We start from the raw sequence: 12,255 nt of genomic DNA on the forward strand, positions 1-12,255 counted from the left end.
CTTTTCACTTGAGCATAGCCATCTTGAGCATGTGACTTGATTCCATTCATCAAGTTTGAATAATCCCAGATGTATCAAGTCACTTCCATCAAATACTTCATTATAGATTTTATCCTTCACATAAATATGACCATCTTAGCTTGATTAGTACCTCAACTAAATGCAAGTACTTTCTTCTTCACCCTAGCTAGGTTCTTTGGCCGCCAAGCCGTCGCTTGCCCTTCACCCTTGCTTAGTACCTCGAAGCCTTTCCTTGCTATCTTCACCATCTCAAGCCATCAAGTCACATCTTGTGTTGAATCATCCATTCATATGTATTGTTATCTTTTTCATTTAAATTTAGCTAGCTTCAAATATGAGACCATTCCATATGCAATCCCTTATGTCTCATTAACTAATAATCATGAGCTTGCTTTCACATAGTACATGAAAATCCCACAAGAAATAAGCCTTCACATGATTTCCATTTGCATTGTTGTCTTGTGCTTGAACTAGATTGTTTATACAACAATACATCATTTTGGCTTTCATTAAGTACCTGTGAGATAACCTATTACCTGTTCACACTTAGCAAACGGGTTAGTCCTTTAATCATGTTGTCATTCAATCATCCAAAACCCACAAAAGGGCTAGATGCACTTTCAGCAAGCAACATGGATTCAAATGTACTTTAATTAATATCTTTGTATAAGGGTTGTCATCAATTACCAAAAAGGGGGAGATTGAAAGCTCTAGTTTGGTTTTGGTTAATTGATGAAACCCTAAGTGCTAACCTAGTTTATCAAGATGATTATGAGATAGGTAGCACTACTCCAAGTGATGAAGCAATGGCGAAGATCATGATAATGGTGATAGCATGGTGATGGTCAAATGCTTAAACTTGGAAAAGAAGAAAGAGAAAAACAAAAGGCTCAAGGCAAAGATATAAAATGTATGAGCCATTTTATTTTAGTGATCAAGACACTTAGTGAGTGTGATCATATTTAGGATAGATAGCCATACTATTAAGAGGTGTGAAACTCGTATCGAAATGTGGTTATCAAAGTACCACTAGATGCTCTAATTTATTGCATATGCATTTAGGATCTAGTAGAGTGCTAACACCCTTGAAAATATTTGTGAAAATATGCTAACACATGTGCACAAGGTGATACACTTGGTGGTTGGCACACATGAGCAAGGGTGAAGAAGTTTGAAGTGAAATGGAGTTAGTCGCAAAGATGCAGGTGTCAGTCAACTGACCGGACGCTGGATCACCCAGCGACCGAACGCTGAAGGGCTGCGTTCGGTCGAGTTGTCGGATGGCACAGTGACTAGGGTTAAGCATCGGACGCTGGTCTATGTCCGATCAAGAATGACCGGACATGTCCGGTCAGCAAAAGACTGTTTTGGGAGATTACTGGAAACGACCGGACGCTGGGGGAGCAGCGTCCAGTCATTTGTGCCAGACCATCCGGTCGCTACTTAGCCGTTGCAATCGGGTGGTTCCTGTTGAATGGACAATAACACGTGGTTTACATCGGTTGATCGGATGCTGGGTCTAGAGTCCGGTCAGTCTAACCGGAGCATCCGGTCAGCCCGTGTTGTGCCCAGTGAAGGGGTACAACGGCTCTATTTGATGGGGCTTCTATTTAAAGCCCCATGGCTGGCTCAAGCTCCAACTCTTGCACATTTTCATTGACATCGCAACCTTGTGAGCTTAGCCAAAGCCCTCCCACTCATCTCCATCATCGATCCATCATCATTGTGAGATTGGGAGAGAATCCAAGTGTAACACCCCTAGTGTTTAGCTTCCACATTTGCACTGCATTTCATAAACATGAGCATCATGCATCCATTCGTGAACTTATAGCACATGAAACATAATTTCGAAACATTACAACGTGTTGTATATTTCATGTGTGTTGTTCTTTTATGAAATGTAAAGTGTGCAACACTTAAGTGCAACATGTGCCACTCACTTAGTGAAACAAGAGTTGTTAATACTATGCAACAAGATCATGAAACATGTGAAACATGACTATGAAACATTTGCAACATTTCTTGTGTTTTTCATTGTTTCAGTACATACCTTGATTGATTCTTGTGTGACCAATGCATGGTGTGGCTAGAAATACTTGTAAGTAACCCAGTTATACATAAAATATCATTTGGAACATTGTTCATGTTGATCATTTTGCCTAATTAGGTTTCCAAGTCATGGTTTGACCAAATTTGACCCCTGAACCTTTTTGTTTGACTGTTTAAAAAGTGTGGCTTAGGATGTTTGCATGTCTGAGCAACCTAAAGCAAAGATGTAGAGAATTATATAAGGAACAAACTTTGTTTAGAAGTCAAGTTATGAAATTGTGTGGAACAGTCTCTAACATGGCCCACATGTCAGCTTTGAAGGCTGATTCCACACTTGAAAATTTTCTCAGTCTTATAACTGGATTTCAGTTTCATGTACCCAACTTATGCACCTTGTAGATTCCAAACAAAGCCCAAACAGCTCGAGCTCCAATTGTAAAGATTGTAGTTCGCATATAGATGAACAACTTTGTTAATTATACCACGAGCTAAATCAACATGGTTCAGGAGATAATCATCGTTGAAGTTCGCCTGTCAGTCGATATTGTCGAAACTGAAATGAAAGTTCAGACACCTACAGTGACCCGACCGATTCAGAACTTGACGGCCGCGTGGCGCCGCGCGCCACCGCCGGCCTAATCGGCCAGGCCACGTCGGGCCTGAGAGCGCCAGCACAAGCCGCAGCACGCCACCGAGAGCCCCCCCTGTGCCTCAGTTCATTTCTTCGCTTCCTCCCTTCTCCTCCGCAGCCGAAGCAGCGGAACCACCGCTCCCCATTGCCGCCGTGAGCTTCGGCAAGCTCCCGCGCACTCACCACCGCGAAAATGTGCACTACACCTTCACCGAAGCTTCGCCGTGATCCCCTCTTGCTCGTCATCATCTCCGCGCGGTCATTCGACCTCAGGTGAGGCCGCTGTTGGCGTTCCCGCGCCGTCGCACTCTCGCCGGAGATGGCGCTCACCGCGGCCAGCGCACCACCGCACCACTCCTCCATCCTTAGCCCGCGTCTCGTCTTCCCTGTCATGCGCTGATGCTCGGGTGATGATGTCACCACCCACGTCGGTCCAGCCAAGCCGGAACACGGTCACGCGCCGCCGTGCGCCATGGCCGAGCCGCCGAGCTCCGTGGTCGGGGTACCTAGAGGTCGGTAGGGTTTGCGGTTAGGGTGCCAATCAACGCAGTAGGTCTAGGCGGTCACGTTGGTGCCGTTCTCGTCGCCGGTGAGGTCACCGTCGGCGAGCTCCGCCGTCTCCCGAGCGTCGCAGCCGCCTCCTCTGCTTTGCTGCCGCTGACCAGTGGGGTCGGCTGACAGCCGGGTCCCACACGTCAGTGGCTGTTATTCTTAAGGATAGTTCAAATTTTCAGTTTTGAGTGTTGATTTGATATTTTTGTATCTCCTGTTTTGTAGATCCAAATTGGGTGGTTCTAATTTTGTTAGACTCACTGTGAGGTCTAGTATTTAATAAAAATATCTCTTGAGCACAGTAGGTAGAAATTTTGGGTGAATTAAATAGGAACTTGAAATGTGTTTTTGAATGCATGCAAACTTGTTTAAATCATATCTTGAGTTTCTGTGATCCAAAAATTATGAAATTTTGTGGGTAAGCTAGTATTGTATAGTAGAAGCCCTGGTTAAAATTTTAGAGTCATTGCATGTGTAGTTTTTGAGTTATAGATTTTCCTTTTATCACTAGTAGATACTTGTGTGAATTTTTATAAATTTTCTAAGAATCCTATGGCCATGAAACTTGGTAGGTAGTATCTTAGTACCTTAAGGATGCTAGGAAAAATATGAAATCTGTTGCTTGACACTTTTCACTAAGGTTTCCTAATTATACCATTTTAAGTCATTCTGCCTTACCATTTTTGTGTAGATTGTTATACTTACTCAAATGGTGTGAAATTTTTATGGTATTCTACTTAAAGCATGTAGTGTCTACTGTAATGTTTGTAGAATTAATGGGGCAGTTTTCATATATGTTTACTATTTCCCCTAATTAATTAAATAAATTAAGAAATGGATTAAAAGAAATGTTTTGGTGATGAACCCCCTACTTTCTGGTGTTCTTGTGATATGTGTGATATATCAGTAAAGTTAGTTTTGTCCAATTAAGTGTTTATATCATAAGTTAGTAATTAATTGTTTGCATTATGTCCCTCGGGACAGATCTGGGGACTTTGAAAAGTTCCCCATGATATTTTGGTTTTCTGTGAATGAGTTGAATACAAGAGTTGTAGATAAATTAGGTAGCTAGCTCCTGTCAAAATTTGAGGGCATTTGGCCCAGTAGTTTAGAAACTACAGCTGTTTAAAGTTAGGTTGCAGTTTTTGCTGATTCTCTGCCTTGTGAGGATAGACTTCAGTTGATTGATGAATTCGACCTGGTAAAGGTTTGAATCATGCTTTGAGGTCTGAAATTGTATTGTAGACAATTTTATAAGCTTTCCAGATTGTCTTGTTGCATATCATTTGGATTTATAAATCTTCAGTTATGACTGGTTTATTGCGCCGCTACATAGTATTCATTTTGCTGAAATACAAATGCTTGAATGTATGTTGTTGCAAGGTTCTCGTTGATTGTTTAGGGGTTAGCCTAACTTAAGAATATGCTTAGGTGCAGGTGCTAGGTCATTAATGGAAGATGAGCAATTATACCTTAGGTTGTATAAACGTGGTAAGTGAAAGTGATTTGAATAGGGCTTAAGTTGGAATATGCAAACTACAGCGAACATGTGCATTCCCCGAGCATCCCCGACATTCGTACATGTGCATCCATGACATTTATCTTGCGCATTCATGTAATAGGTGTGCCGGAGGGAGTGATGTTGCTGGAGTTCGAGGGAGCCAACCAGGAGGAGGAACCCGAAGTGCAGGAAGCCAACGAAGCAGTCGCCGCGGAGGAATTGCCCGAGTGCCCTGACCACCAGCCTTCCTCGTTCCTGAAAGGCAAGCCCCGGAGCATATTAAGCCTCCTATGTTTTCACAAATACATTGAGTATCTTTTATTGTTGATGATGCATTAAGTATAGGAATTGGTTGGAACCAATTGCTGCATTATATATCCTTCCTTGTCTAGATATCGCACTGGAATCCCATTTAAGTCTAGGACGGGTTAAATGCTTAGCCATGCTTAGTGCGGTAGAAGTCAGGTGATTTCCTGTCACCTGTGAGCTTTAGGATGAGGTGGATCACGGTTGGCTATATTTGCTATCGTGGAAAAGAACCATGTAAATAATGAATTAAGACCGGGCGGGGTCTTGTGTAGGTTTGAACATAGTGACTCCATCTGAGTCGTTTAAGGACCGATACGCTGTACGTCCTCATGTCATGTTGAACGCAGCCTAACACTTAGCTGGCCGGATAAGTCGTTCTGACCGCGAAGCCTAGTAGCTCGATTCAGGCCGGGAACGCGAGCAGTGGCGGCACTCTGGAGGTAGTAAGGATGTGCGGAGAGCCATTGGCATAAGTCCAAGGCGGGTTAGAGTCCCGAACAACCTTGGCAGAGTGGTTCTCTGAGAATGCCGATCTGTTCGGACCCGCGACTCCTGAATTGTACCAAAGGTGACTTGTTGCGACCCTGACGGGGGAAGCAGGGTTTGTGTTTAGGAATACCCCTCCAGCTGGATAGGAATCGATTCGAATCGCCGTCTCTCCCGGATAGTGATAACTTGACTGAGCAGCGGCAATGTAGATTCAATTAATTTAACGACATGGTTAAATGGATGATGATAAGGTGGCCATAATGAATACCTGATATGGTTATTAATGTTTGCACCCTAATAAAATGATTGCTTAGTACAGGTGCTAATATAGATGACAGGTTAATGGCTAAAAAGTTACTGCTAGTTCAGGTTAAGAGTTGATCAATATTACTTATGCTTTTCTACAAAAAGAAAATGTCAGCCAGCTCCACTACATTAAGCTATGCATAATCCTTGGTGTCATTTGTTTGGTTTTCGACGGGTAAGTCTAGCTGAGTACATTCCCGTACTCAGGGTTTATTCCCTCTTGTTGCAGATGACCTTCTATATCAGGGTTTCTGCAAGTATTGTCTCCACCCGGTGGGTGATGAGGACTAGATCATGGGCATGGTTTCCTTTCTCTTATCTGAATGCTTTTGCGGTCTGTGATCAGCGAACCAGTATGTGTATTTGAACTCGGTGTGTGAGTTAAACTATTTGCTTCCGCATGTTTTACAAGACTCGTTTTGTAATAACAATGACTCTGTGATGATGTAATCTATTTGCGAACATCTGTGAAATATTGTAACGTACGATATGTTATGTTGGATTACTGTGATCTTGGTTGTATGCAAGTTGGTTTGAAATCCTTCGAGATTTCGGTTGACTACCGGGTTTATATGGGCTCAAGTTCGAGAATTTGATCGTTCCGGCGATTGTTTTTGTACTTGTGCTCTTATAAATTGGTCGGTTCTGTGACAGCTGGTATCAGAGCTAGATTCAACATTAAACATGTCTTACGGCTATTTAAAACAAAAGTTTTTGTTGTAAAAATGGTTTTTAAACTTATAATTATATATATAAGTGTTCAAAAATCAAAAAATTTTATGTTATACTGGTGATCACATCCCTTATAGCCCACTTAAGGACTTCTAGGTGGCTTATATATAATTACTAACTTGGAGGAATTGATTGTCTCTATTTCGTCGTCCATACGGCGTGATATTGCATGGGTACCATTCGTTTGAATGGTAATGTATGGATCAATTGCCTCTACGCTAAGGTAAGAGTGAGTTGTGAGAGCATGACTGTCCAACCGTCGGTCTAGGGGAGAGCTAGTTGTGGTTACTGGAGTATTTACATGTTGCATACATGTATATATGAAAGTACTTAATTGTGGGTACATTTATCGGGTAGCTTGGATACCGAAGTATATATATCGGGGGATGTATATATGGAGAGTATCTTAGTACTACTTGTGTAATTAGCATTATATCTTGTTGGGTTGGGCTGCAATGAAGTTTTTCTGCAGGTACGCTAACAACGCACCGTGTAGATCGACTAGTTACCGCTAATTGAGAGAACGTATGTATGCCACCGTATAGTCCGCTAAAGCTTAAATTTTTCTTAGGTTTGGGAGGACGTACGGAACGAGCATGCATCATATTCACTCATGACATTCATATTGCATTACTCCCTCCCTTATAATTGCTTATCCCAAGTATAAAGTGAAATCTCTCGGTAAGAAGTTAGAAGGAGAGGAATACTCAGAAGAAGTCCAAGGTGTCTCCAATGTGGACAGTAATCACTTCGACGAGTAGTTCGTTAGCCAATCTCACGAGTTAAGCTTTTGCAGTCATACTGGTAATGTACTTTAATTCGCTCCCTTCGGGATGCGTAACGTGGGTGAAGTTTAAAACTTGTCATGTTGGAATGCACTGCATATGGCGCTAGTAATCTACTTGATGATGTGGGGATTGGAGAATGAATTATTGCCTCTATTTATTGTATGAAGTTTTCATTCTCGTCAGTAAATATAGTTTGGCACGATTGTATTGTTCCTCTCCAATGTGCTGACATCATCAATAATTACTGGTTGCGCATTGTGCAGATGCCTCGTACTCGTTCCACCGGTGCGAGTGATGATGATGATCTTCCGCCACCACCACCCACACCCACGGAACTAATAGCAATGCTTGCGGAAGGACAGCGCACTATGGCCGAGGCCCTCCGTACGATTGCGAATCGTGATGGCCGTGGTCCACGCCAAGGACCGGATCCAAATCAATACAGTGATTTCAAGGATTTCCTTGACACGAAACCCCCAATCTTCAAGGAGGCTGAGGAGCCTCTGCAAGCTGATGAGTGGTTGAATACTCTCGAGCAGAAGTTCCGTCTGCTCCGCTTGACTGAGGTGCTAAAAACTGAGTACGCATCGCACCAACTTCATGGGCCTGCTGGCATTTGGTGGAGTCATCATCGGTCCACTATGCCTGCTAATGCCCAAATCACATGGGATCAGTTCAAGTCTGCTTTCAGGGGAAATTACATTCCTCCTGGTCTTATGGCGATCAAACATACAGAGTTCATGAAGCTGACTCAGGGAAACAAGAGCCTGAACGAATACCTGCAAGCTTTCAACAACCTTGCAAGGTATGCTACCGAGTTTGTGGACACAGATGCCAAGAAGATTGCAAGCTTCAAGCGGGGACTTAGCCCCAAACTGATGAAGACCATGGGAAATTGCAAGTGCGCTCATTTTAATGAGTTTGTGAGTGATGCTTTATCGCAAGAGAACAACAATGCGGTGTATGCCGCTTCAAAAAGTCGTAAGAGGGCCTATGAGGTGGGTGCCTCACAATCTAAGGCTCCCGTCGCACAAAAGGCTCCATTCCGTCCTCCAGCATCAGCCGCCAAGTTTCGCCCCCCGCAGAAGAAGAATCCCGCCAAGACTGGGTTTCGCAAGGTGTTTACAGTTGCTCTTCCTAAGGGCACTACCAGTCAGGGCAGTTCCAAGGCTCCACCCAGCAACATGCCGTGCTGGAATTGCAACAAGACAGGCCACTGGGTAAGGAAATGCCCTTACCCTAAGAAGAATAATTACCAGGGTGGCCATCAAGAACAAGTGAACCACACTAATATTACTGAGATCCCTTCAGGTGAGGTAGTGACTGCCGGTAAGTTTCTGATTGACCAACACCCCGCAGTTGTACTATTTGATTCAGGTGCTTCGCATTCCTTCATTAGTCCATCATTTGCATCCAAGTTTATGCAGAAAACATATACTATTGAGGGTGAGGGTTATTGTATTAGGGCTGCCAGTGGTATTATCCCAACCAAGCTAGTAGTTGGGGACATACAATTTGAGATAGAGGGGCGAAGTTATCAGGTTGATTTGGTAGTTTTACCGGGGCTAGGTATCGATGTGATATTGGGAATGAACTGGATGAGCCGTCATGGAGTGCTTATTGATACGTCGACTAGAGTAGTCATGCTCAGAGATCCTAGCAATCAGGAGGGTTTTCTAGTAGAGTTACCCAGGGACATCAATCTTTCTTGCATGACCCATGCGATGCACACAAAGTCTCTGGTAGATATCCCTGTCGTGTGTGACTTTCCAGATGTTTTCTCTGATGATTTGCCTGGATTGCCCCCGGATTGAGAAGTGGAATTCAAGATAGAGTTGCTTCCTGGTACAGCTCCCATATCTAGAAGACCATATAGAATGCCTCCCAATGAACTAGCTGAACTCAAGACCCAGTTGAATGAACTGCTATAGAAAGGCCTTATCCGCCCTAGTTCATCTCCGTGGGGGTGCCCAGCCATCTTTGTGAAGAAGAAGGATCAATCTCTACGCATGTGTGTAGATTATAGACCCTTGAATGCAGTTACAATCAAGAATAAATACCCTCTACCACGCATAGATATCTTGTTTGATCAGTTATCTAAAGCAAAAGTCTTTTCTAAGATTGATTTGAGATCTGGGTATCATCAAATCAAAATTCGGCCAGAGGATGTCCCAAAAACTGCATTCTCTACAAGATATGGTCTGTATGAATACCTTGTTATGTCTTTTGGATTGACCAATGCCCCCGCACATTTTACGTATCTGATGAATTCAGTGTTTATGCCTGAGTTGGACAAATTTGTGGTGGTATTTATAGATGATATCCTGGTCTATTCTGAGAATGAGGAAGATCATGTTGAACATTTGTGGGTGGTTCTTACTAGATTGCGAGAACACCAGCTGTATGCAAAGTTCAGCAAATGTGAATTTTGGCTTCGTGAGGTACCTTTTCTTGGACACGTGTTGTCCGATGGTGGAATTATGGTTGATCCCACCAAGGTGCAAGAAGTATTGAACTGGAAGGCTCCCATCTCGGTGCACGAGGTTCGGAGTTTTCTGGGGTTGGCTGGCTATTATCGTCGCTTCATCCCGGATTTCTCTAAAATAGCCAAGCCTATGACTCGATTGCTGCAAAAAGACATGAAGTTTGTCTGGACTCCTGAGTGTGATGCGGCTTTCCATACCCTGCGAACTCTTCTAACATCGGCTCCGGTTTTGGCACAACCGGATATCGAGAAACCTTTTGATGTGTTCTGTGATGCATCAGGTATTGGGTTAGGAGGTGTTCTTATGCAAGAGGGTAGAGTCATCGCTTATACCTCTCGCCAACTTCGGAAGCATGAAGTGAATTATCCAACACATGACTTGGAACTCGCTGCAGTTGTTCATGCTTTGAAGGCCTGGAGACATTATCTACTTGGCAATGTGTGCAACATCTACACTAATCACAAAAGCCTCAAGTACATCTTCACTCAACTAGAGTTAAATATGCGTCAGAGAAGATGGCTCGAGTTGATCAAGGATTATAACCTTCAAGTGCACTATCACCCTAGCAAGGCAAACGTCGTCGTGGATGCCTTAAGCAGAAAGTCTCATTGCCACTCGTTGATTGAGAGTGATGTCCATTTGTCAAAGCTCCTTCATCCTGCAGTCCTGCACAACATCACTGTCAGTTGTACTCTACAGAGTCGAATTATCGAGCTACAGAAGACAGATGCAGGTGTGTTTCACATCAAGCGCAAGATGAAAGAGCAAGAAACCAAACATCTTCGAGTAGATGAAGAAGGCGTGTTATGGTTCAAGGATAGGTTAGTAGTTCCAAAGGATAGAGAGCTCAGAAACCAAATCATATCCGAAGCTCATTCCTCTAAACTATCTATTCATCCTTGTAGTAGTAAAATGTATCATGATTTAAAGCCTCGATTTTGGTGGACCAAAATGAAGAAAGAGATAGCCGCTTATGTGGCTAGGTGTGACACTTGTTGTCGGGTCAAGGCTGTGCACATGAAAGCTGGATTACTTCAGCCACTCTCTATTCTAGGTTGGAAATGGGAAGAGATAAGTATGGATTTTATAGTTGGACTCCCTACCACTCAGAGGAATTTTAACTCAATTTGGGTAATTGTGGACCGACTGACCAAGTCGGCACACTTTATTCCTGTCCGCATAGACTTTCGTCCAACCGACTACGCGGAGTTGTACTTCAACCAGATAGTCCGACTTCATGGGATCCCTCGTACTATTGTCTCAGATAGAGGACCTCAGTTCACTGCTCGCTTTTGGGAGCACTTACACGGGTTATTAGGGACTAAGCTCGTAAGAAGTTCTGCCTATCATCCATAAACCAATGGGCAAACTGAACGAGTAAATCAAATCTTGGAAGATATGTTGAGAGCTTGTGTCATCTCGGCTAAGGGCTCATGGGAAAAATGGTTACCCCTAGCTGAATTCTCGTACAATAATAGTTATCAAGAGAGCATAAAGATGGTACCGTTTGAAGCATTGTATGGCCGGAAGTGTAGAACCCCATTGAACTGGGTAGAAGCCGGTGAAAGGAGATATTATGGAATTGATTTCGTTCAAGAAGCTGAAGAACAAGTCCGTACTATCCAAACCCACATGGCCGTAGCTCAAGCTAGGCAGAAGAGTTATGCTGATCGACGTAGGAAACCTATTGAGTTCGAAGTTGGAGACTTCGTTTATCTGAAAGTCTCACCTATGAAGAGTGTCCAACGCTTTGGTGTGAAGCGAAAGCTTGCGCCGAGATATGTTGGTCCATTTGAAATCATTGGACAAAGTGGTAAAGTGGCGTACAAGATTCAATTACCTCCTGAGATGAGTGCTATCTTCAATGTCTTTCATGTATCCCAATTAAAGAAATGTCTTCGCGTCCCTGAAGAGAGAGTTCCATTGGGGGATATCGAGTTAAAATCAGATTTGACCTTTGAAGAAAAACCGGTTCGAGTGATTGACACTCGTGAGCGAGTGACTCGGAGTCAGGTAGTCAAGTTCTATAAAGTCATGTGGAGCAATCAGGGTAGTGAACGCGATGCAACGTGGGAAAGGGAAGACTATTTGAGGGATGGTTACAAGGAATTCTATCAACAATGGTACGCTTTTTAAATCTCGGGACGAGATTTTTATAAGGGGGGAGGGCTGTAACACCCCTGGTGTTTAGCTTCCACATTTGCACTGCATTTCATAAACATGAGCATCATGCATCCATTCGTGAACTTATAGCACATGAAACATAATTTCGAAACATTGCAACGTGTTGTATATTTCATGTGTGTTGTTCTTTTATGAAATGTAAAGTGTGCAACACTTAAGTGCAACATGTGCCACTCACTTAGTGAAACAAGAGTTGTTAATACTATG

Source organism: Miscanthus floridulus, chromosome 2 (genome assembly GCF_019320115.1).
Source record: "Miscanthus floridulus cultivar M001 chromosome 2, ASM1932011v1, whole genome shotgun sequence".
Taxonomy (NCBI): domain Eukaryota; kingdom Viridiplantae; phylum Streptophyta; class Magnoliopsida; order Poales; family Poaceae; genus Miscanthus; species Miscanthus floridulus.